General features: G+C 41.3%; 1 protein-coding gene across 1 annotated transcript in view; it reads right to left on the reverse strand.

Annotated features, from left to right (window-relative positions):
• LOC144782590 (formin-1-like) overlaps positions 1–25860 on the reverse strand; it is a 119632-nt gene extending 93772 nt beyond the window's left edge. Inside the window, exon 1 of the mRNA XM_078661959.1 lies at positions 25750–25860. The gene's annotated coding sequence lies outside the window, so the exon portion shown is untranslated. The remainder of the gene's footprint in view (positions 1–25749) is intronic.
• Between the last annotated feature and the right edge of the window lie 1154 nt (positions 25861–27014).

Raw genomic sequence — 27014 nt, forward strand, 5'->3', positions numbered from 1 at the left:
TACAAGTGGAAGAACCAGGAGATACAACTGAGTCAGAAGTGTCTGAAAATGAAGAAGCACGAGGGGGCAAGGAGGCAAGGGGAGAAGCTGGCATCACCAAGAAACTCCCTTTTCACGACGAATTCCAAATCCTCCGACAATCACGACAAAGAGGGGGAAGAGGGAAACCCCCAGAACAGCAAAGAAGCGCCCCACAAGGAGGAGCGGCGAGTGGAGGAAAAAGCAATTATTCCCCTCCAACAACACGCAGTGCGAGATTCAACAGAAGGCGCATGTAGATAATGACCTGGAAGAATCTACGAATCTGACTATAGTCAATTTAAGTGATCGGTGTCTAACCAAAGAAGAAGAACAAGTACTCAAATTGGGACTCTCCTTTTGCCCATCCAAACCGCTGGAATACACACAAACAAAAATAGACTTGTACAAATTCTCTAGAAAATTGAAATTGCATAAATTCTATAAATTAAGACCTAAGAAAGCAACAACGCAAAATACAATGACAGAGGTACAAGAAATTCGTGTGAAGGACATCCCGGCTCTTGAAGCCCTACACGAACTGAGAGCGGAGGGGGCGAGCCAACTTGAAGATATATCACAATTGAACATACCACAGAAAGGAGGGGATACTAATTTCAAGCCAGCATCAACATTTGTACCACAGATGCCGGCGGACAATATAGATCTTTTCATAGACACAGTCTCGAAAGAACTAAGGAGAATCGAAAAGAAGGGACCAACGAATAAACAGTGGAACCTGACTCGGAAACACCAAGAGGCTATCAAGAACTTACAGAGTGATAGAAAATTGATTATAAAACCCTCCGACAAGGGGGGGAATGTCGTCCTGCAAACATACAAGGCCTATAACGAGGAAGCATTAAGGCAACTACAGGACACAACGTGTTATTGTAAAGTGGGAAAGAAAGATTATCAGGAAAGCATCAGTAAGTGCCATGAAATGCTGAAGGATTGGCATGGGAAAGGAATAATTGAGACCGAGGAGTTCCTGTACTTACGATGCCTCAACCCAACCACACCTTGTTTCTATCACCTCCCGAAGGTCCACAAGGACAAAAAGAAACCACCGGGACGTCCAATTGCAAGTGCCCAAGGCAGCCTCTTAGAACCTATTTCCATTTATGTTGATTATTTTTTGATTAATCATGTAAAGACCTTGCGGAGTTATATAAGAGACACAAAGGACCTGTTGTGCAAATTGGAACAGCTTGAGTGTAGAGAAGGAGACCTATTGATAACAATGGACATTGCTAGCTTGTATACAAGCATAGGTCATGAACATGGTATGGAAGCAGTGGAGAAAATCTTACAAACTCGAGCGGCCACCTATCGGGAGCACAACGCAATGCTTCTGGACTTCCTTAGATTCAGTTTAAAGAATAACATCTTTTTGTATCAAGACCAGTACTACAGACAATTGGTGGGAGTGGCCATGGGCACGAGCTATTCTCCCAGTTTTGCAAACATTTTTGTAGGATGGTGGGAGGAAAATATAGCCTGGGACCCCAAATATCAGGAATGGACACAGCATATACTGGTTTGGTATAGATACATAGATGATCTGCTGATCATATGGAGGGGCCCAGAAAGCAAAGCGGAAGATTATATAGAGAAGCTAAATGTCAACTGTTATAACTTACGCTTTACACATGAGATAAGTGAAAATGAAGTGAGCTTCCTAGACCTAAAAATAAGACTTGAGCAGGGTAAAATAAGCACACAACTGTACAGAAAACCCACAGCGGGCAATTCCACCCTTCATTCCATGAGCAGTCACCCTACGAGTTTGATCAGGAGTATACCGTATGGCGAACTCCTACGTATTAAACGTAATTGTACATCAGAAGAAGACTTTAGAGTCAATGCTAGGGCAAGTATAGAAAGATTCAAACTGCGAGGCTATGGGGAAGAAAGCTTAGGGGAAGCCCTGAGAAAAGTGGAGAACATCCCACGTAAAGACACACTAAAGGCTAAAGAAAGGGATCTAGAACAAGATGGGAATCTTAGGTTAATTACCGTATTCTCAGAAGGAGCAGGGGTGTTAAGAAAAGTGATGAAAAAGAACTGGAATCTGCTTACTACGGATCCCGTCATAGGTACAGACATCCCCACACAACCAATGATAACCTATAGAAGAGCGAGGGCATTAAGAAACGCTCTAACAAGCAGTTACCTCCCCCGCCCAACTATAGATCCCTTTGGGAAATCCATGCCAGGCTTCTACCCATGTGGACGCTGTAAAGCGTGTAGAAACAGCAAGAAGGTGCTTACATACCAAGTTCGAGGGAAACAACGGCAAATCAAGTCTTTTTTAACATGCACCACACCCTATACTGTCTATTGTTTAGTATGTCCTTGCGGACTAAGATATATAGGGAGCACAGTAAATCCAACGAAAATGCGTATCCTAGAACATTCTAGAGCAATCACGAACTGTGATCCCACATACCCAGTGGCGAGACATTACAAACAACATCACAATAGTAACAGTGACCAATTAGTATATTTTGCCTTGGACCAAGTAACGAACAATCCCCGGGGAGGGGACAGATTGAAGAAGTTAAGAAGGCTAGAATCCAGGCACATTATAGATATCGGAACTAAGACCCCAGGAGGTCTTAACAGTCACGAGGAAATGACAGTACATTTGGGTTGAGTGCAATAATGTAAAATGAATCTTTAGTGTATAGAGAGAGAACTGTGAACAAAGGAAATAATGGTGCAAATTTGAAATTATGTAAGGGGGAGATCCTGTGAAAATCTTATGGTTTTAAAATGGTGATGGGAAAAGGTTGTATGATGTGTAAATATTTGTGGTAGCGGGACGGACCAAAGGGGCCAAAATGCCCATTCAGGGCTAAATAAGTGTATGTAATATACAATTTGATCTGTAAATATGTGTACAGTATTCAAACGTATGGAAGCCCATTCAGGGCGCAATGAGGAATGATAACCTTATATAAGGGTGAGAATGTCATCATGCGTTTATGTAGACATTCAAAGATGGCGCTCAATGCAGTCCTGTTTCTACTACTCTAATGTGTGTCACATGAGGTGTGTATAAAAAAGTTTTGAAAATGGCGCGTCAGTGTACCACTGACAAAGGCAGGAGCCGAAACGCGTCTGGTGCTCGAAGGATCAAATAATAAAAGCTTAGATCCTACTCCCGCGAGTGCTGTTTTCTTTACGAAAGAGAAGGAAAGTAGCGGTAATTTTAGCGAGCAGCGTCGCTCGCGACATGCACCCGTGCAAGAGTGCGCGGCTGGACGCAACAAGGAGCGAGAATATATATATATATATATATATATATATATATATATATATATCCAAAGTATAGCACTCCTTCTGGATCCCTCCGACCCATGGAAGGTGGCGTGCACGCCGGCGGAGTAAAACCGGTAGTTTTCACTATATCCCAAAGAAGAATTCAATAAACACGCTCTCAGGAAAGAAAAGGAGTATGCCAGTCAAATGAAGTGCTGTTTAATCACAACGCGTTTCACCAAACAAATGGCTTGATCACGTGATTGTATGCTTGTTGTTCATAGGTTAAATAACATCAACAATGTACTGAACATAAACATAGGACTGCGGCCAAGAGGGCAGACATTACTGGAAGGTCAGGCATAATCAGGCAGAATGCGCGCGATTAATACATGAAATGTAATACATTAAGCATGATTCAAAAACGTAGCACAAAAAACCCATGCTGTGGTAGTGGCTGCGTTAAATGAAACTAGGTTAAAATGAAATGAACCAGTGATGTTTAAACAGGCAGATGAGATGACTGCTCTCATCAAATTAAAGTGGACTGAATTCCGTCCTGCCTAGACGCGTGTGTCGCGCTAAGTACATCATGACCACATTGGCATAATCGTGTCAAAAAACGCTGCGCAAATCCTGACAGATTGACATCTGAAACAATGCATCTAAGAATACAGGGCAAGTGCCGAGTCCTGTGATGATTCCCTTACTGTACGAAGTCATTCAGCTACCCTCTAGTGCCGCTCTCACGTCTAACAAGCAAACCAGTGCCCCCGTGAACAGGAAACAGGAGAAGGGGAGAGGTCCCGTGATCGTGAAATATAAGTGAAAAAGGGGCCCCTTCTCGAGTGTTTCTGTAAATAAAACAAAAAATACAAAACATAATTACATACAATTCTGCTGAAAATGCTAAAAGCATAAACCTTCATTAAAAACAACAATCAGGTTAAGAGGTACTGATTATACAGAAAGAAGACAATGTTAGGAGGAAAACACTATTGTTCTAAACATCTCAATAGTATCATGTCATGATCAGTCAGAGACACCAGAGCCCTGGTATCAGGAGGGGAAGATATCAAACATAGTTATTTCTTGAGATGTACTGATAAATCTTCATTTTCATTCAAACCTCCCGGGGTTTTGGTTTGGAAATCTATGATGAGTTTGGACTCCCTTTGACGAAGTTTCAAAACTCTATTGCCCCCCCTGGGATTCTTAGTGATTTGTTCCAGGATGATGTACCTTAGATCTCGAACATTGGAGAAATGAGTTTCTCTAAAATGCCGGGCCACCGGATATTTGGGATCAAAATTGGTGATCGCTCTGGTGTGTTCCAATATCCTCTTTTTGGCCATGCACGTAGTGCTGCCAATGTACCATTTGTTACAAGTGCAAATGATTGCATAGATAACAAATGTGGAGCTACAGGTCAAAAATGATGTGATCTTTTTCTTAACACCATTGTACGTGACTTCCTTGCATGACTTGCTATTGGCACACGCTTTACAGTGTCCGCAAGGATAGAAGCCATCAATACCCTCTATGTTGGTAGGGGGATATACCGTGATGTCACTCTGAACCAGCATATCCCGTATACTCTTGCCACGTCTATACGTGATACTGGGTCTGGTGGGAAGGTCTGCTCCTAGAACATTATCACTTTTTAGAACGTCCCAATTTCTGGTAACAATTCTCTTTATTGCTTTGGCATCTGAACTATATGTCAGGATGAGTCTGGTGGTTTGTCCAATCTGGACATCATCATCTGGTTTATCACTGATGGTTTCGGTTCTATCTATGGCGTTGACCCTCATTCTGGCTTTCTTCAGAACCCATTCAGGGTAACCCCTTTCTCTGAATCTAGTCATCATGATCTTGCTTTCATCCTCGAAACTTTGAGTGGTATTGCAGTTGCGTTTTGCCCTCAGTAATTCGCCAAACGGAATGCTCCATTTGAGATTTTCCGGATGACTACTGAGGGCATGCAGCATACTGTTCCCTGCGGTGTTCTTACGAAAGAGTGAAGTGTGAACCTTGTTGTTTTTGATTTCCACTCTAACGTCGAGATACTCTATGGAAGTGTTACTTTTGTTGCCACTCAAGACAATGTTCCTGTCATTGTGGTTGAGTCTGTCAACAAAAGCATCAGCCTCCTCCATAGTGCCACTCCACACAATGAAGAGATCATCTATGTATCTCAACCATACCTTGACCGTAGCAAAATCTGTCTGAAGATTGGTATCATTGCGTATATCCGATTCCCATTTACCCAGAAACAGATTTGCAAAACTGGGTGAGAAACATGATCCCATGGCTGACCCGCTCACTTGTCTGTATAGTTCACCATTGAACATAAAGATGTTGTATTCCAGACAATATTTGATCATTCCTAAAATCATACGAGTGTGGTCTCTGAATCTGATATGTCTGTTCTTGAGAAATTCCTCACATGCCTCAAGGCCTTGCTTGTGGTCTATTATGGTGTACAGACTCTGTACATCAAGCGTAATCAAAATAGAGTCCGTATCCCATGTTAGATCCTCAATTTTCTTCAGAAAATCCTTAGTGTCTTTGACATAACTGGCCAAGTTTGTCACAGATTCCCTCAGAAAATGATCGATATACTTGGATACCATCTCTGAGGCGCTGCCCCTGGAGGACACAATGGGTCTTCCTGGTGGATTGGTTTTATTCCAAGGTCCACAAGAATAAAACCAATCCACCAGGAAGACCCATTGTGTCCTCCAGGGGCAGCGCCTCAGAGATGGTATCCAAGTATATCGATCATTTTCTGAGGGAATCTGTGACAAACTTGGCCAGTTATGTCAAAGACACTAAGGATTTTCTGAAGAAAATTGAGGATCTAACATGGGATACGGACTCTATTTTGATTACGCTTGATGTACAGAGTCTGTACACCATAATAGACCACAAGCAAGGCCTTGAGGCATGTGAGGAATTTCTCAAGAACAGACATATCAGATTCAGAGACCACACTCGTATGATTTTAGGAATGATCAAATATTGTCTGGAATACAACATCTTTATGTTCAATGGTGAACTATACAGACAAGTGAGCGGGTCAGCCATGGGATCATGTTTCTCACCCAGTTTTGCGAATCTGTTTCTGGGTAAATGGGAATCGGATATACGCAATGATACCAATCTTCAGACAGATTTTGCTAAGGTCAAGGTATGGTTGAGATACATAGATGATCTCTTCATTGTGTGGAGTGGCACTATGGAGGAGGCTGATGCTTTTGTTGACAGACTCAACCACAATGACAGGAACATTGTCTTGAGTGGCAACAAAAGTAACACTTCCATAGAGTATCTCGACGTTAGAGTGGAAATCAAAAACAACAAGGTTCACACTTCACTCTTTCGTAAGAACACCGCAGGGAACAGTATGCTGCATGCCCTCAGTAGTCATCCGGAAAATCTCAAATGGAGCATTCCGTTTGGCGAATTACTGAGGGCAAAACGCAACTGCAATACCACTCAAAGTTTCGAGGATGAAAGCAAGATCATGATGACTAGATTCAGAGAAAGGGGTTACCCTGAATGGGTTCTGAAGAAAGCCAGAATGAGGGTCAACGCCATAGATAGAACCGAAACCATCAGTGATAAACCAGATGATGATGTCCAGATTGGACAAACCACCAGACTCATCCTGACATATAGTTCAGATGCCAAAGCAATAAAGAGAATTGTTACCAGAAATTGGGACGTTCTAAAAAGTGATAATGTTCTAGGAGCAGACCTTCCCACCAGACCCAGTATCACGTATAGACGTGGCAAGAGTATACGGGATATGCTGGTTCAGAGTGACATCACGGTATATCCCCCTACCAACATAGAGGGTATTGATGGCTTCTATCCTTGCGGACACTGTAAAGCGTGTGCCAATAGCAAGTCATGCAAGGAAGTCACGTACAATGGTGTTAAGAAAAAGATCACATCATTTTTGACCTGTAGCTCCACATTTGTTATCTATGCAATCATTTGCACTTGTAACAAATGGTACATTGGCAGCACTACGTGCATGGCCAAAAAGAGGATATTGGAACACACCAGAGCGATCACCAATTTTGATCCCAAATATCCGGTGGCCCGGCATTTTAGAGAAACTCATTTCTCCAATGTTCGAGATCTAAGGTACATCATCCTGGAACAAATCACTAAGAATCCCAGGGGGGGCAATAGAGTTTTGAAACTTCGTCAAAGGGAGTCCAAACTCATCATAGATTTCCAAACCAAAACCCCGGGAGGTTTGAATGAAAATGAAGATTTATCAGTACATCTCAAGAAATAACTATGTTTGATATCTTCCCCTCCTGATACCAGGGCTCTGGTGTCTCTGACTGATCATGACATGATACTATTGAGATGTTTAGAACAATAGTGTTTTCCTCCTAACATTGTCTTCTTTCTGTATAATCAGTACCTCTTAACCTGATTGTTGTTTTTAATGAAGGTTTATGCTTTTAGCATTTTCAGCAGAATTGTATGTAATTATGTTTTGTATTTTTTGTTTTATTTACAGAAACACTCGAGAAGGGGCCCCTTTTTCACTTATATTTCACGATCACGGGACCTCTCCCCTTCTCCTGTTTCCTGTTCACGGGGGCACTGGTTTGCTTGTTAGACGTGAGAGCGGCACTAGAGGGTAGCTGAATGACTTCGTACAGTAAGGGAATCATCACAGGACTCGGGCACTTGCCCTGTATTCTTAGATGCATTGTTTCAGATGTCAATCTGTCAGGATTTGCGCAGCGTTTTTTGACACGATTATGCCAATGTGGTCATGATGTACTTAGCGCGACACACGCGTCTAGGCAGGACGGAATTCAGTCCACTTTAATTTGATGAGAGCAGTCATCTCATCTGCCTGTTTAAACATCACTGGTTCATTTCATTTTAACCTAGTTTCATTTAACGCAGCCACTACCACAGCATGGGTTTTTTGTGCTACGTTTTTGAATCATGCTTAATGTATTACATTTCATGTATTAATCGCGCGCATTCTGCCTGATTATGCCTGACCTTCCAGTAATGTCTGCCCTCTTGGCCGCAGTCCTATGTTTATGTTCAGTACATTGTTGATGTTATTTAACCTATGAACAACAAGCATACAATCACGTGATCAAGCCATTTGTTTGGGGAAACGCGTTGTGATTAAACAGCACTTCATTTGACTGGCATACTCCTTTTCTTTCCTGAGAGCGTGTTTATTGAATTCTTCTTTGGGATATATATATATATATATATATATATATATATATATATATATATATATATATATATATATACACACACACACACACACACACTTTACATTTCAATAGTTTAAAAACTGAATATTACATAGAAACAAAATTAAAAACACAAAAAAACTAACAATATGAAATAATGTTACAGATGCATGTTAGGCTGAATTGTCATTACCTGAAACAACAAATCTGAAAATATGGTATGGGAACTAGAGGCACACAACTGTTTAGTGTCCACTGTATTAGACAAATACATTTTTAAAAGACAAATTACCTGATTTAACAATAATCCACTACAATTTCACAGGGGTCTGGAGCCTACATGAGGTATAATTCATCCCGCTAATAATCCTGGCCATGTCTGGGAAAGGATTACACCTTCCTGCAGTTGACATCAAGCGCCTTGCATTTATTATGCAATCAAGGTGCTACAGGTTTTTTGTTTTTAACTAGTTCTTTCGGGCTCCAGGGGGCATACATCAATTCTCAGTCATACTGTTTTTTCAGAGTGGTACTCCTAGGCTGGTGAGATCACATCTCTTCTGTAAGGTCTGGTGAGGTCACATCTGAAGCACTGAACAAGGGAGGGCAGGAAAGCACAACAGCATCTTCAAGAAGGGCCTGTCTGCATCCTGGCTCCAGGTGTGCTGGCGACTCTGGCCAGGGGTTGTTGCCTGTCGCATCTTCTTGTCTCACAGCCCTCCTACGGCTGCTCCTGTGATTCAACGGCACTGCTGGCCTATCTGAGTCACCGCCCTCACGGTCTGCTGCCTTGACATGCTTTATACATCAGCGTTGGCTGCTTCCACAGTGCCTCAGGGATGACATTTGACAGCAAACACAGACTAAAATGGGCCTGTTATGTAAAAATAAACAAGGACAGCTCTGATAGTTCAAGGAGCCACACTGAACCACTGAGGCAGGCTACCAACAATACAACTGACAATATTACCCAAGCCTCTGAAATGTCTGATGAGTTGGAGGCAATAAAGGTTATGTCTGATATGGAAGTGACCTTGTTCTAAGGCCTTCCAGGAACCTGACTCGCCTACTGATCGCGAATTTTCCTTGCGGCAAGTAGTCCATCCCTACTGGGAATGTCTACTGAGCTTTGCATATTCAAGAGTAATAAGATGAGGCTGTCGTCCACAAAAAATTGTTTTCCCAGTTCCTCCGCATTCTTTATGAGAAAAACGAGCAATTTTAATTTCAAAAGCCACCTGCAATTTCATCTCCCCTAGTAAGAGTAATGGCTGTTGGCAGGGCTTGAAATGGGAGGACTGCAGAGCATGCACTACAAGGCTACTAGCTTCCTACAGAGACGTGCCAGCATCCTCCTACTGATTGCAAAGCATCCCTGGGAAACAGTGATGGTGCTCTGCGTATCTCATCAAGTAAGAGCTGGAACTCAAAGCCCAACAGTTAAAGCACAGTCTACTGTCCCAAGGCCTAACCTTACTATTGACCCACAAAGCATCTCACAGGGAAAGCCAGGAAGGGTTCCACAGCGGTATACAGTGCCAGGATGCCCTGAGATGGGGCGGCAGTGCGCTTTACAAGTATACCTACATTTACATTTACATAGCCATAGTTGGCATCCAACCTTAGGGACCTAACTGGTTGACAAAGAGGCTGGATAGGAAAATAAGGTGCAAGACATGAAAAGAGGAAGCATGAGAGAGTAGGAAGTACAGCAATGTCAAGCTGAGAGCAGGGACTAACAGCATTGGAATCAGAGCAAAGTGAATAGTCGGAAATTATAGACCAGGGTTCTCCAACGAGTAGCTCGTGAGCCACTGGTAGCTCTCTAGCTACTTGTAAGTAACTCCCCAGTGTGTAGCCCAGGCCACTAAATTAGAAACTTTCGCTTGGTTGAAAGAATGTATGAAACCCAAAATTAAAAAATGTTGATGGTTCAATCATGCGACATTGCGGAGAGTTATTACAAATGTTATTACTTTGGTGCCTTGGGCATTGCAGGTACGGCTGTCATGTAATACCCATAGTTAGGTATTCTAAATTCAAATCCAAAATCTTGCTTGAGTGCCCACTACTGTAATCTAATCTGATGTTGTCACTGTCACCACACTAATAATATTACTATCTCAGGATGATTTTAATTTCCCATAAGTAGCTGTTATTATTACAGAAAAGGTTGGAGACCAATGTTATAGACTGTTAGATAGATCCTAGGGCAAGCTATGGATTTCTTATTTTTATACAATCCTGAAAAAACATAAACCACAGAGACCACCACCAAGAAGACCTAGTGTGTCTAGGATTGGTTCTATTGTAGAACCACTATTTAGGCTCTGTGATTGTTTTTTAAAACATTTTATTCTATTGTCGCCACCACGCCTTTATACTTTTTAAAGACGTTCTCATTCTCCTATGTGACCTGACCTTCGACACCAACAAAGAAATCCTGATTGGTCTTGGTACTAAAGCTCTGTACACCAGCATCCCACAGAAAGAAACCCTGGGTGATTGAATCTATGTTAGCAAACACCAATTGGGAATAAATAACTCCCAGATAATTTGTGATGCACTGTGCCAGACTGGCCCTTAGAGAATCAGATATAGGGAACTTCCAGAGGCACTACTTTGCCCCAAGTGTGGCCTGCCTCTATGTGCATATGTTCAGGTGCAACTTCATCTATTAGTATAGGAATCCACACAAATCAAATAAAACATTGGCATTGCTATATTGATGAGATCCTTGTAATCTGGAGAGGGTCTAAGGTTCAGGCTTTAAACTTCATTGAATGGCTGAACGTTAGGGATCCATTTCTGAGTTGCACACGCACACACTAAGCCTCATGGATTTGGAATTTTCATAACTGAAAAAAATTCCACCAGTGGTGGTTTACCCACAGAAGTGTATCAAAACCCTACAGACGTGAACTGCTTCCTCCAGTTCCACAGTCACCATTCAAGAAAACTTAGGGAGAATTTACCATTCGGAAAGTTTCTGAGAATTAGATGGAATCAATCAAAAATGTCAAGGTTTGATGATCAGACCTCTGAGGTATCTGAAAACCTGACTGCATACAAATTCCCTAATAAAATGTTTAATACTGGCGTAAAATAATGCATACAAAAGCAACTGTGATGCACTCCTTGAGACCTATTCTAAACAATCAAATTAAAAAATGAGATGTGACAATCCTTTATCAACTCTTTCCAATCATGTGAAAAAATAATGATAAAACATTGGACACTTCTCAATTCAAGTGGTAAAAATTGGCAGCCGCCCTTGTTTCCATTCAAATATGAAAAGTACTTAAGGGACTTATTGGTACATACCAGACCCCTCAAACAGGAGTAAAGGAAGCCTGCAAATAGACTATGGGGCCTCCCTCCAGTGAATATTCACTATTCGCGTGGTAGATGAAGTCTGTCCCTTCACCGTAGCAACCAAAAACGACAGATGTGGGATTAGACAGCACTAGGCAAATTAGGTCACACGCGAACTACATGATCTAGATGATCACGTGTCCCTGTGGACTCCGCTATATTGGGATGGCATCTCGGAAGATCTGCAACCGCACTGGGGAACACAGGACTAACATTAGATTCCACTGTAACATCACCAGGATGATAGCTCACTTCTTTTTTTGTTGACATTTGTTTATTATTATTATTACTTGTGTTCCGGTTTGAATTATTAAACAGCATACATTAGTCAGCATGTATAACTTACATTTCCAGTCTCAGTACAACATTTGACATGACATTCCATGGATTTAGAATGTTTACAAAGTCAGTATGCCGTGGAGTGACCTTCTGTCTGAATATTAAAACTAAATAACAGCGAAGGAAAAGGAAAGAAAAGGAAAAAACGGGGAGGGGAAATTGAGAACAGAAAGACAATCAGAAGATAATAGCTCACTTCTTAGAGCTAAAACTATGAAAATGATCTGTAATGGCCTATCATAGAAACAACTGACAGCAATAATGACCACACCCCCCATCCAATGGTTGTTACTAATTAAGGAACAGAGATGGGCATACCGGCTCAAAACACATATCAATGGTTTGAAATATTATACACCATGGACACAACTGAGTGTCTTATAATCTACGATTTATATTTTTGTAATATAATGCCTAATTTACTGCCTTCTCACAAGCAGTGACAAATACAGGGATGCATAAGAGTATAATAACAAACGTCTACTATGACTGCAGTTACACCACAACTAGCAGTACAAGGAGATACATTTCTGAGCAATCATTACATGTACGTCACCAAAAACACAGATTTTTCCTTCTATGTTGGTCTTTAAATCAATCGCTTGGTAGTATAGAAAAGCTGACACTACACATTGTTGTGGGTTTCCTTGGAGACAGGTCCGAAGTCAAAGTTCCCACGTGACTAAATCAATATCAATATTTGTCAATGACCAAAGACACCAATTTATTCGTTCCCAATCGGTCTTTCAATTGATTGCACAGTACTAAAAAAGCTGACAATGCACTGGTGTGGGTATCCTAGAAGAGGGGTCTTTCATCACCCGGTTCCTAAGTGACATAACCATGTTACACACTTGATGTCACATGGTGCAGTGTTCGTGAACCGGGCTCTTGCATGCAGGATGTGCACAATACCTGACATTGAAGACAGGCACATAGGGCCGACTTGCACAATTCAGAGGAATACTGCTTATGTAAGTACACTGCTGGGAGACTCCCTTGAAGACGTAAGTCAGTTATTCTTTTTACAAATTGTGCACGCTGATAGAAGTCCTTGAGGCTGTCACAATATACTTCATTGATCACATTTCCCCCTTAATGATTTCCCAGTTTGTGACTACAGAGGGCTCCCACCATATTGCCTCCATGGGGCCCAGTCTCTAAACGTATTATATCTCACCAGTGTGTCAATGTTGTTGAGGATTTTATATTGCATGTGTTTGCAGTGAGGAGGGTGTGAGTGTTTTAAGAGCACACAAACTCACACCAAATGAAAGGGCATTTGCAAGTATTTAAATGGCTGTTCTGACTCCCTACAGGTGTCTGTAATGCATTTTGGTACACATCTTTACAAGTTTCGGAGTGTAATACACGAATTTTGCCTAAGATGCAAGGATGTTATGGTATATCCATGAGTATGATTGAAAAGGGACATTACTTACCACTAATATAACATACAATACTTAAACAGGCATTAAGAAAGGCAGTTATCCAGGCCCTGAAGAAAGCTGGGGACCTCTCATGAGGCCAGGGAGATACAGCTGAAATATGTCGACCAGTGGGATGGAGGACCACTAATTATCCTCATCATCCCTGCTCCTAGAAGTTCTACAGACAACCAATGAACACGTTTATGTTTTCATTTTTGAATCCCAATACTACTGCAAAGAGGCATATCAAAAAGACCTCCATCGAAGAGATCACAATATCTGGGAACCCACCCCGTTCCACCAACAATGCAGTACAGGTGAGAAGGAACCCAAAGACAAAGCATTCCACCTAGGTTAAGTCTGGCTCCATTTTTTGAGAAACACACACCATTACTTGGAGATAATGTACAGACCTTAAAAGGAAATAAAAATGTTGTAAGATATTCTCATGTCTGAGTTGTTAGTTTGATGTTGAGGCAAGCCATGGAGAGTCAAGTACCCATGTTTACAAAACAACGCACAGTCTAACAGGCAACAAACATACAGGCACATAACACGGATACAGTCGGACAGCACAGAAGCAGGCACGCAGAATCACAGGGGAAATAAACTACAGAAAGAATGAAGGCTGGATGAATGGCTATAGGTTGAAAGTCTACTTAATCTTTAGATCCTCTGCTGACTAAATGAAATTTGAGCAAGAGGAAAAATTTGCTTCCATGCCTAATCAATCTGTCTCCTCTTCTTAGCAGGATTACGTTGACTGAATAAATCATTGCCCTCTTGAAATGATCACCTATTGATAGTAATGCACTGATCTCTGCATGCCCATTCAATCCTCTGCCTCTAGCTATAATCATACACACGAAGCACTGCAATTCAGTACCGGTTTCTTTACACATACATAGGACAAATCATATAATCTACACCAAACGGTCTACTCATCCCTTGACTTTCATTTATAAATTGTTAGCAAAGGTATTTATTGGTTAATTGACTGTGATGCACACAGGAACTCCCAGACAGCATTGATATGTCAAATGAAAGCTCGGGGACAACAAACATGATTCTCAGTTCACAAAGACCTGGCTAGATAAATATGTACCTAGCTTCATATTCCTGCTCAATTTTTAGGATTTTCGAATTTCACAAGACAAAAGAAAACTCAAGAAGAGGTTACATATGTTCATCCTTTTACTGGGTGCTCTAAACATATGTGTAGTGCTTAACATGTCCTATTTTCATGTTAGTGCATTCACACATTGAAATGCTTTTACAGACACTCGATGCAGGAGACATGGGCCTTGAATGGGGAGCAGGCCGTCTGCTGAATGGCAGCAGAGCACATCCTGCCCTACATGGCTCTGTGCTTTGGATAAAGGCTCTTCCAGCATGGATTTCTGTTGTCTAACCTTTGCAAACCTCGCAAAGTGTTCTAAAAAAATCTGAAAAGTTGCGAGGTGTCTCACTTAACACATGCATCATTTTATTTTTCGCCCGGACGACTGCTTCCATCCAATTATTCACTGTAATAGTGTGCAACAAGGTACCCCACTTTGACAATGAGGGCACGGTAAAGATGGCTGGAACATGAAATGTCAGCCTCGAAGTGATCGCTGCACAAACGCACTTTTTTCCTACCAGAGCCCGAAACTCACAAATATTAGTAACAACAATGTAATTTATACATCTTCCTTAACCAGTCATGAAGCAATTCTAGACACCAACTTCGTAGTCCCTTCTTTTATAGCACATACAATACTTTGCTATGGATGGCCAAGATCCATTTAATCAAACCTAAAAGGGGGCACACACTTTTTGGAAATCAGGAGATGTGTATACTCTAGTTGAAAACTTCCAGAGAGTTGCCATCACTTTTTGAGTTATATGAAAAGTGAAATCATTTTGCTCAGATGATGCACACCCACTGAACACATCAACAAAAGACACGTGTTATGCCTTTGTTCATTCAGTGCTAGCACACAATTTGAGCCCTGATTTTAGGTTTACATGGATCCTAAATCAGCTGTGCTTTAAAGACTAAAGGGTAATGGGTTTCTGAATGGCTGGTGCATACAGAATACTGTATTACTCCCAACCCCCTACTAGAGACAGGGGTTTAGCTCCAGCTTAAGAAACAGCAAATAGATAAATGAAGCGGATTTATCGTGACATTATTTCTGCCAGACATCACAATGCCCTACTAAGGGGCAGCTTGGTCAGTCTAGCAGAAAGCAATCACTACGAATACCATATGTTATGTGAAAGGAGGAGATGCAGGACAAAAATGTGTTGGCTGGAGCTATGCAAATGCAAACAATATAGTATAACGTCTTCAGTCAACATGCTGTGGTTTATCTTTAAAATTACAACTTTATTCAAAAACACACAGCTCATAAAAAATGCATAAGATACATTATTTGCAAAAGTGCATGAAACGTATGCACATGTGACACACAGCACCATTAGGAGACAAGGGCTGCAAATATACCACTCTTAACAACGCTTGTTAGCATTAATAGACATAACATATTTTGGCATTGAAAGGATGAGAAGCGAATTCAGTACTATCAGGGTTCAGCCTGCGATACCCTTACGATTCTATGTCTCAGAAACGGGATTATTATTTGCAAGATGTGGTGGCCATACCAACTTAATAAACGCACTCTGGTTAGCTCACACCACAATTCTAGAGGATTTTCTAACTCCTAGAAACAATGGCACAAGCAGCAGGCACTTTCCCGGAGAAATATGAACTACATTAAAGCAGTAATAAATATTAAAGTTAATAATGCAACACATTAAAATTCCTAAACCACACCAATATAGAAAAGTCAAGAATATTGTAATAAGTGAAGACACAAAATGATTACATTCGGTTAACAAAAAACAAATGGATTGAAATGTTCTTTGAAAGGCAAAAATGCCCATAGGCACAATGAAGACACAAAATAATTACATTCAAATATAAAGAAACAGAGATATGGATTCAAATTTTCTTTGAAAGAAAAAAAAGGCCCATAGAAATAGTGAAGACACAAAACGATTACATTTGGAAAAAGAAGAAACAGAGGTATGGATTTTAATTGTTTAAATGCAAAAATGGTCAAAAATGCCCATATGAACAATGAAGAAGTAAAAGTAAATGTCAAAAAGATTTCCCAACATCCACCCGAGTGTGTTTAACCTTCCCATCAACAACCAGCCCTCCTTTTGTAGCACTTCCTTTCTTATATTACCGCAGACCTTCTCAGAGTCCATCGTTTAAGATAGTCCTGCCCTTCTTTCCTATGTAAGAAGCTGATACTCCCTTTAAGACACATCCCTATGAAATGAGGCAACTTCATCTCGCTCCCTGTTCTACAACTAGTTTTCCCTCTTGAATGTCTGAGGAGGAACTAGGAACTAATGGTTTGAGCTCCTGGAAACCCATTTGGATCTTCACTTCAAAGGGAAAGCTGTTGTGGTAGGCCATTGTAAGGCCACCGGTTCTAGACCTCTTCCAGAGGACTCAGCACTGTTAAATGGTCACTGTTAAAACACGTAATCCTCTGCTCCCAGAAGCAGCTTTATAACCCTGCAGGCGGGGAGAGTTGAACAACTATTGTGGGATGTGTACACCAATCTGTGCAGTAGGGCTACAAGGAAATTTGGTTTAACACAGTTTGCTTTATGGCAGCACAAAATAACGTTTTAAAGGTTATTTTTCTACTACACAATATAAAAAAAATCTACTTTCACTACTGAATTAGATTTATTTGTATTAACAGGTGAACAGTACCTGCATGTTTCTCAAACAAATCCAGAGACTACGGTACTAAATCTTTTTTTATTCACAATCAGGCCCGTTCGTGGAAAACGCAGTTTATTTTACAGTGACAATCAGCTTTTGGGCAATGTTGAATGTGTTTAGTATGTCCCATAATTAGATACTTAAGTGCCCAGCCCTGTTGACTTACGAGATACACTTAGGGTGGTGAAGTTAATAAATAAAAGTAGGCTTCCTGTGTGGTACAACAACTGTGCTTGTGCTCCATTGCAGGGGTTTTAAAAACCAGGACATATATCTGGAATGGTGAACATGTTTACTGCAGATCCTACATGACTTACCTTTCAAACCACTGGTGCATTATTTGCATCAACTTACCATGGCCTTACTTGAAAGTTAAATAATCACATTGGATGTAACCAAAGCAAAGACATAATTTTAGGGAAAACACACACACACACACACACACACATTGAAATGGCAGTGTCACAGGGCAAAGTAAAAAACAAAAATAAAGGACTGTAAAAAACAAAATATTTGAACAGACCGTGCAGAAAAGGTGAATTGCTACATCATGCAGGTATCGGTAGCAGTTAGATTAATAATGAATTATCTTAGTAGTCAAAAGAAATGTTTAAGGTGCAGATGGATTGGAAACAACGTATGTGCAAGTGAATCGTCACTTAGATTCAGGATCTGAAGAATCTTCTGCTCACAGACCAGACTTTCAAAAACAGATAATCCGTCAGTACGGCAGCCTACCCACAGTGGTAATTTTAGGAGCAGTTGCAAGAAATACTGGTTTCTGTGATCCCTAATGCAAACTTTATTTTTTTGGGATCTGTAAAGCGTGCAAACCACCAGGAGGTAGCATCAAATGCTGGGAACACCCACAAACTCACAAGGTTCTGTGCATTTAACAACACTTTGTTCTCAATACTTCTCGTTTTCCACTTGCATCTTACAAATTGCTTTCAAAATATTGTGGCTTCACATTCCCAGCACTGCTTCAACAAGACAGCAGAGCTCTTCAATAAATACTACTATATATCTCAAATCTAATAAAGGTTTTTAGAGGGACTTCTGGGACACATAGCTGATGGCCTCCGTGCTTTTCTTTCCCACACCACACATTACCACAAGCAGAGGCAAGATAAATGCCCTGCAAGCTAAATGTTAGAGCCTACACTAGGAGCTTGCTAACAGTAAATGCAAGCAAAGGGTCACAGTGCTTGATAGATGAGAAGCCTCTCCACCGTACAGACTTACATCTTCCTTGGAGACACAGAGGTCAGGCAGCATTGCACGCAAACACCCAACTTGCTTGATAGATGAGAAGCCTCTCCAGCACACATCGGAAACTAAACTGCAGAAATTCGTAGAGACCTAAAGGTTCTGAATAGTCACTTCAATCTCCTATATAGTTTTGATCTAGCTCCTTGAAATTTATTCTTTGAGCACGTGGAGCATCATAAAATATAGTTATGTCTATAATGCAACCAGATTGACACATATGGGAACAAAAGAAGCAACGTATAACCAAATTAGTTTTGGTCATAACATTCTCAATCGTCTACTCCCATGATCTCAAAGGGTCCCAGCCACCGCCCCTGAGCCTATGGGCAGGGGTTGCGCCAGAGATAAAAGCCCATGTATCTAACGGAGATCTTTTCTTGTACACACCTCTGTAGACCTTCTGCAGGCCCTACCCCGCGAGCACACTACTTCTATAGTCATATGCAAATTATCACCTTACCCCCATCAGCAGCTGCCCGTTGGCTGAACTTGTGTGTTCACCATCTGCTAGTAAGATATTTACCTCGTCGTTGGGACCGAAATTCGTTTTTATCAAGTTAAAGATTTTTTAAAAATCCGATCTCTTAGGGTCTTTGCTTTAAACCACAAGCAAAGTGCACACGCAAACGTGACCACGCTCAGACTCACACGTTGAAAATATGGGTCAGGTCCCAGTGGAGTGCTGAAAGAAAATGTAGAAGAAACTGCAATGTGGCCCTGTTCTATTCACTGTAAAACATCATATGAAATTTCTAGTGTTCCAAATTATTTCTAGATGTTCAAATATTTCTAAAGTTATTTCTAGTGTTCAATAGCCCAGGATACTTTTGTGATGGTCAATGTTATATAATGTCTATTTGAAAAGCCCACGATCCTCAGGAAGGGGTCCTGGCTTGCATGTTTAATATATTTTTTGCGTGTTGTTAATGTATTTTTATTTGCATGTTTACTTGTGGTTAATGACAACCTCATAAATACCACGTTGAAAAAAACATGTAAACTATTACTGTTTGCTTTGTTAATCCAATATGGGGAGGCATATCTGAGCTGCATGGTGACTGGAAAGGCACCTCAGTGAATTTCAATTTTGTATTATTTAGACTTTGGTTATAATGCCGGAAATATAGGGCCATCTCAAAGGATTGTGCAAAGTGGAAGAAACACTTTAAGCTGAATAAATGTAGTTAAAACAGTTCATATCAGTTGTGGTCCCAGGGAAAACATTCCTTCAGAAGTAACTGTGGTTTAGGCTGCTTGTGTTTTCATAATTGCTTTTATACATTGTATTAAGACGTTGAATTTTTGGTCTGGGGTTAGAGAAGACCGTTTGAGGTTAGTAAAAATATATTATTTTAAAAAAATACTAACCGAGGATTTCAACCCCTCTTCATTCATTGGCCTGTTGTTGTGTCACACACGTTTTCCTTCCAATCAATCAAATCACTTAATTCGACCCAAATACAGATAGGTCATAAAAGTACAAATATATATATAATCATTAACTTTCAAAATTTAATAAATACAATTTGTCAGTTTAAAAAACAATCCACTCACTACTGCATACAGTGTGGCCCAATTGGTCAGCCTACCTCAGAAATTGGTGAACTTCAATCAATCAATCAATGCATTTCACTGTGGCTTGCAACATTTTACTCTTTCACAAGCAGTACATCCTCACACCAAGTAGTTCCCTTCAGTGCGAGGGACAACCAAGTCAACAAGTTCTTAATGAGAACAAAAATATTTTAGTCTTTCTGCAATATTATTTATTTTTGTTTAACGTTGGCGAGAGCTCAACAGTTCCCAAAACAATATTTGATAAAAACCCACCAAAATAAGAATGCACAAATCAAAAAGGCGGGCAACAAACGCCAGACCGACTGGTTCTGCCAATGCTTGTGATTTTATGGCTTTGGCTGAACAATAAGTAAATTTGGCTGTTTTTTTCACTACTGCTCTCCTTATGCCATGCTTCTCAAAGCTCAATTTTTAGTTCAAACACACTTTTCCAGTGTTCCACTCAGTGCTAAATTTGTATTAAATAAACATTTTTTTTTAAAGTGCCAGGACCCTTTTTAGGAGGCGACTGGGGCTTTCACCACCCATTCCCACTGGCAGTGCTGCCAATGTCAGTACCAAAAAAATTGCTAACCATCACACTACTGCAGGTATGACAATTCAGACTATTCCAACTCCTCCAAAGCTATAAGCATGGCCTGGGCGGCAGGTATAACCCATTTAAATGTCTATTAATTTAATAAGCACTTTTATTCTGTTCATCTCGAGTTTAGATAAACAGTGCCATTGTGTGCTCGACTGTCATGAGTGCCTGTGGTGAAAATTAAGTGCTGGTGCTGAGCACCAGCGCCCTCTGGTTAAAATTAAGCACTGGTTCCAGTGCAATACAGATGAAAACAATCTTATCTAAAGATCCGAAAAACTACTCTAAAATCGTCAAAAATATTTTTGATAAGAAAGCGTCAATAGGTTCAGCTTAATACACCCCAAACAGGAATTCAGAGCAATCAATGCTGGATGACCCAAGCGTGCCAATGAGGAGCTCGAAAAATACATGAATAATTCCGCCACACGTTAGTCGCCTGTCCCGCTTGTGTGTCTCAAATACAGTCATGTGAATTGGATACCTGTGCACTTGGTATAGTGGACAACAATCAGTGTCACATACATACCCCATGTACTTCCTTCCCCTAGGACTATCCTTGGCAATGGGCTCTGGGAGGATTATGCCACAGGACAGCACTTTATAGTGATGAAGCAAAAGTAGAAGGCTGCAGCATAAACACGCCAAGTCTATTAACACCCCTGCTGTGCACTTAGGACTCACTGAAGCAGCAAACAGCATGCTAGGTGATGCTCACCCTGGGGAGGAACACCACACATACCCTAGTGCCTAGAAACAGAGGTCAATCCTTATGGGACAAAAACATAGGCCCTTATGAATAAACACATGCAGGCTGAGGAGGAAACAGCAAATGTAGCACCTAGAAAATCAGACGAACAGGGAAAATATCCAACTTGTACTAATGTGGGGCACGGAACTAAAAGTGGCAGATAATGGCATATTTTCTGGCAGAAACAATAAAAGAATGATGATGGTGACAAATACTGGGTCACCTCGATATCTGAACCACATAGAAACTCAAGAAAAGTCATCTTCTTTGCACATACTAATGTAAATATTGCTAATAAATTAGCAGATTAGATGCAAATAGTGCTTCGAATCCAAGCCACCATGGGAGCATGGGCATTACACAGTTTAGTGCACCTATTAAGTTAAGTGCAATATGAAGCACAAATGGAAGGTGGCCTTGGCATGCATGGCACCCAGAGTATGCAAAGAGAAAACCTATCTAGTACTCAAGAAGACCCGAGGGAGTAAATAAAGACCACCCAGCGCCTATTACCTTAAGACACTAAAAAACACAGTAGAAAATAAACATCTGGGACAAACGCAATGCAGAAGTGCGGTGTGCCTGAAAACCCAGAGGCCTACAAGACAAACCCTCCTCTCAAAATGTAGGCCAAAGTGAAGGAATAAACTGAGTATAGTGTATATAAATATTAATAAACAGTTCATTTACGCTGAGGACAAGCAAACAGGGGCAGAGCAATTTGAGGGGTTTCTAAAGCCTAGAAAAGTAGGTACACTACGCGCTTGGTATCAGTGCAGGCTGTGGCACGGAGCTACACATAGTGCCTAGAGCTCAAAAGTGGAATGGCTACCTGGCTCCAATGGCTTTTTTTTTTATAGAGATTATGGGAAAGAATTAAAAGAAATTACGAGAGTTTAACATCTGATGCAATTTTCTATTCTCGTGCATTGCAGGCTACAGATCCTCGAGTTTGCCCTGTGAAAAGGAAGGACAATACAGCAGTGCTGAGCTGCAATAAAGGAAATGGGCAGATCAGCTTCACCGAAATCCTAGACAGTATCAATATCAGAGGATACTGGATCAATAAGGGCAGAAACCTAAAACTTGGAGCCATGTTCGTGGCATACTGACGTCATTCCGTTCAGCCTACGCGTATAAGCATGTCACTCGCATTCCACATGTACCTGTCTATAGGGGACAGTATGCTTACGAATATCAGGTACCATGCACGCCTTAACAAAGTATGCAGTAGAATGTGTTGACCTTTACTAACAACTCTGCCAATCCCACTACCCTTAAAAACGCCTTCCTACATCGTACCCCTACCCTTCTCTGATGCCCTAAAACATTTAACTACTTCATGCCCTCATTTATCACTGTATCTTCAAAAAAAAAACCTTACTTCCCAGTACCCTTACTGATCCCTGAACACTAAAACACCTTATAACCTCTCCTACCTTAACCCATTCCTGAATTCTAAAAACCACTACCTTGTACCCTTACCTGAACCCTAAAAAACCTACTATCCCATACCTTTACCCTTCCCTAAAACAGTACACCCATTAATTCCCTTATTTAATAGAATATAAAAATGCTTACTTGCGCAAAAAAGTCCAGCGTTGTTAAGTGCCAGAAAATGGCATTTGTTGCACATTGTATGCTTACAGCACGCAATGTATGTGTTCAATCATTGGTAAGCGCCATGGTGCAGCGCTCTAACCCACAGGGCTAAATGACCGAACACTCGCTATAAACGTCTACCAACCTGCCCCGGTGAGAGTGCACCTGAAGTTACATTCACCTCGGCAACGCTTAGTCCTGTGATATAAGACATATCAAGCACTGATATAATTTTAAAAATTTTAAATAAGTAATCAGAGTTGAGTACAGTGTCTTTGGTACATCATGAGAAGCACACAGTAGCACTTTACAAGTTCTGTCTAAAGGGACTATGCATCCTCTAGCAAAACAGGAGGGCGCACTAATCAATATCTTTGGATGTATACATTGAGCAGTATATGACACAAGAGGTTGCATGATGGTCGGAACAATGGGCAGAGAGAGTGGTGGCTACACTGGGGGACTTGTATGAAGATGGAGACCTTATGACTTTGCACAGCTGATGAAGGTAAATAATAGCCATCTCTGGTAGCTTAGTGGACTAATGGGTCCACTGCAGGGGACTGTGTTTGACCTCATGGTCACAGGTTCAAATCCGGACAGGCCCACTCAGTCCTTCATCCTTCTGAGGTCAATGAGTACCATTGAGTTGGGTAACAATAAACATCTGTTATTCAGCGACAACGTACCCTTCCGAGTGAGCATGCGTATTTCAATTACATGTTATGTAATATACTGGCAGGTCACCTCCTACAATATGGTGCACTAAGTGCAGCCCTTCAAAAGGAGTGGAAATCAGGAAGAAGTGACCACCAGCACATATATATCTAAAAATACTCTGTACGACTAATACGAAAAAGAAAGAAGTCACATTGAACTACAAAGCACTGAAGGAGCAATCCAAAATTAACTTGATTTCAGCTAGGCATAAATAACCCATGAGTGAGGAAGACTGGTAACTCTCCAGAAAACCGGTATTCAACCATATTCACCTATATCCCTTACCTAGAGTCTAGATCACCCCTAAAATGCTTAAAAGATTGTCTCCTGAAAAGCAGGCAGGCTATCCCGATGCAAAGCGTTGGATGTTGATCATTTCATACGGTGTGGGCCCACAATGCACTTGCCACACGTTGATAACGATACTAAACCGAGTGACAGACATTTAAAAAAAGAACCACAAGTGTGTATTTTGGGGTTATTTGCACACCCTAAAACTAAAAAGGTTACTAATAGATTTACTGATTTGACTCTAGCCCTAGCAAGGAGTCAAACAGCGATGAGTTGGAAATAACATGATGGCTAACACACAGATAAATGGAAGCAGGAATTAGTAAAGTGAGTGGAGAGTGAAAAACACAGATCTCCCAAGAGAGCTTAAGAGGGGGTTTATGAAACATAAAATGGCGGAAGCATGGTCTAATATTGTGGAAGCTGTCGCTGTGAGTGAGAATCCTGAATCGGATGGCAGAGGGCTACCATGATGATGTCTCCCCTGGATGGAGAAAGATGGCAAGTCCCACCCTCACCTCTTTAAGGACACAGACACTAAACCCTTTATGAAACAATGAATGGGACAACCATCTATGCACCCAAAACATGAAACATCCCGGTATCCATCATAACTGCACCAACTCCGCTTCAATTTAGGAAAGAGTGAATGACTCGCCTCTTTAAAGCACACTACACAGAACATTATCGTCCACAACAAGCCAGCATCCTCAATTACTTGTTGACTTTAAGCTTGCCTTTGCTGCTTTTTAGCTAGGCTCACACTATGGGCATACCATACAAACACATATATAGTAGCCGGTACACTAACACTGATGCTGATAGGTGAGACCCTGTAAAAGCCTGTAGTTTAATTTGGGTTATGTTTAATTAATGTTTCAACTGCAATCGAGAAGACATTTTCAGCTCGAAATTGTGTCGTTACATGTTGATTAAGGTAAGATATGTGTGTTTTATATATATATATATATATATATATATATATATATATATATATATAGATAGTGCAGCTCATGATGTGTACGTTATAGGCACCCACATGTTTTGCAAGAGGGTATAGGGAATAAACTTTAGTGCACGCATGCCTTCCTCGCTCACGGATATAGAACATACACACAAACACGATGGCTCATTGGATATGCATCATGGGACACAGCGCAAATAATACGCATTAGTCCTAACAGATGGGCATACAATAAAACACACGCAGGACGACATGAAGTGTGCGGATCATAGGGCACAGGATATAGCTCAGAAGACAAACTGTGTACTTCAAAGGCTACATGATACTGGTCACAGATGTGTAGGACACACACATGGTTTAGGAGCTTATATTATCAAGAGGCACATATTACTCTGCGGTGCATTCGTAGCATGTAACCCAAAGCCCACCACATCTGCACTGATAAACTCTTAGAATATGTTAAGGGAGACTTGCAATATATTGTGCGGGTTGAATGCAAGCAGCGCGATACCTATGGAGGTTGCAGGGCTCCTTCGGAGGCTGCAGGTGCCCCCTGCAGACCTGGCACGCTCCCCATCAGGTTCCCGCACAGGCTCACAGCGCGCGCGCCGCCTCCGCGCGCTCAGTTCAGGATGCTTCTGCCGGGCAACCGCACGCTACGCTCTCGCGCCCCAGCCGGCCTCTCGTCGCACCGCCTGCGCCAATCGTCCTCTCCTCCGCCCGGGCAACATCTGAGCCAGCACGCGCCAACCCGAGCGGCGACGGCAGCCAGCAGCCAAGAGAGGGACTGCGCAACTGGCCAATGATGATTGTCTTCCCCACGTGGGGGGGTGGGCGCACTCCGACCGTGCCGACTCGGTGACAGGCAGCCACAAACTTCGACACCGACCAATAGTGGGCGTGAAGGCGGGGCTTCGGCTTACTTCACAGAGTGACGCAAACGGTCGCGGCTCGAGGTGTGACGTTATGAGTGCCTGACACTTGACAGGTTTAGCGGATGAGGAACGGCGGGAAAACGAAGGAAGGCGACGCATTTGGTCGAATACAGTGTTTTTTTTAGTCAAGATTCAAAACGGGTAACTGTATAAGCTTGCCCTTAACGTCTCTTCTGACCCAGTTTGCGAGGACATTGCTTACAGTTCTAAGCGCTCGGCCCAAACGCGACCTCCGAAAACCATCTCTTTCATGACGCGCTAAAAATGCATTTGACCACTATTTTCAGGAGTACTCTATGTCTTCAGAAAGAATATCATAAACTGTATCCTACTGGCAGCCAATTAGGAAAGGTATGAAATACAAACTTATTTTTTTCAAAGCAAATTGTAGGCTACCCCTCCCCAAAATTGTATACTTTGTCATGATTCATTTATTTCACTAAGGGGCTTCCTCCTACCGGTTTTACAGTGAACAGTGAAGGGGAGATTCTCACTGTTAAAGATTAAGCATAGGGATCCCGGTTCTATGGTATATATATTTTTTTTCAGCATTTCCGTCTGTTTTTATCCATATTTATTTTTTGACTACTTTATCTATATTTATCCATATTTATTTTGTGTATAAAAGAAGTTGTAAAACTGTAAATTTCCGTATTTATTTAGCTGATAGACCTGCACTCATACTTTGATGTCTGTCGTGTTTTAGCTATTTAAGCTGCCAAATATTACATATCAATACATCAGCTGGTAAGTACTAGCATAATACCACAAATGTATATTGACAAATGTTGTTATTTAAAGAAATGTTATCCTGTTTTTGAATTTCCCATGCTGTCCATCT

This window comes from Lissotriton helveticus, chromosome 9 (assembly GCF_964261635.1).
Source record: "Lissotriton helveticus chromosome 9, aLisHel1.1, whole genome shotgun sequence".
NCBI classification, from domain to species: domain Eukaryota; kingdom Metazoa; phylum Chordata; class Amphibia; order Caudata; family Salamandridae; genus Lissotriton; species Lissotriton helveticus.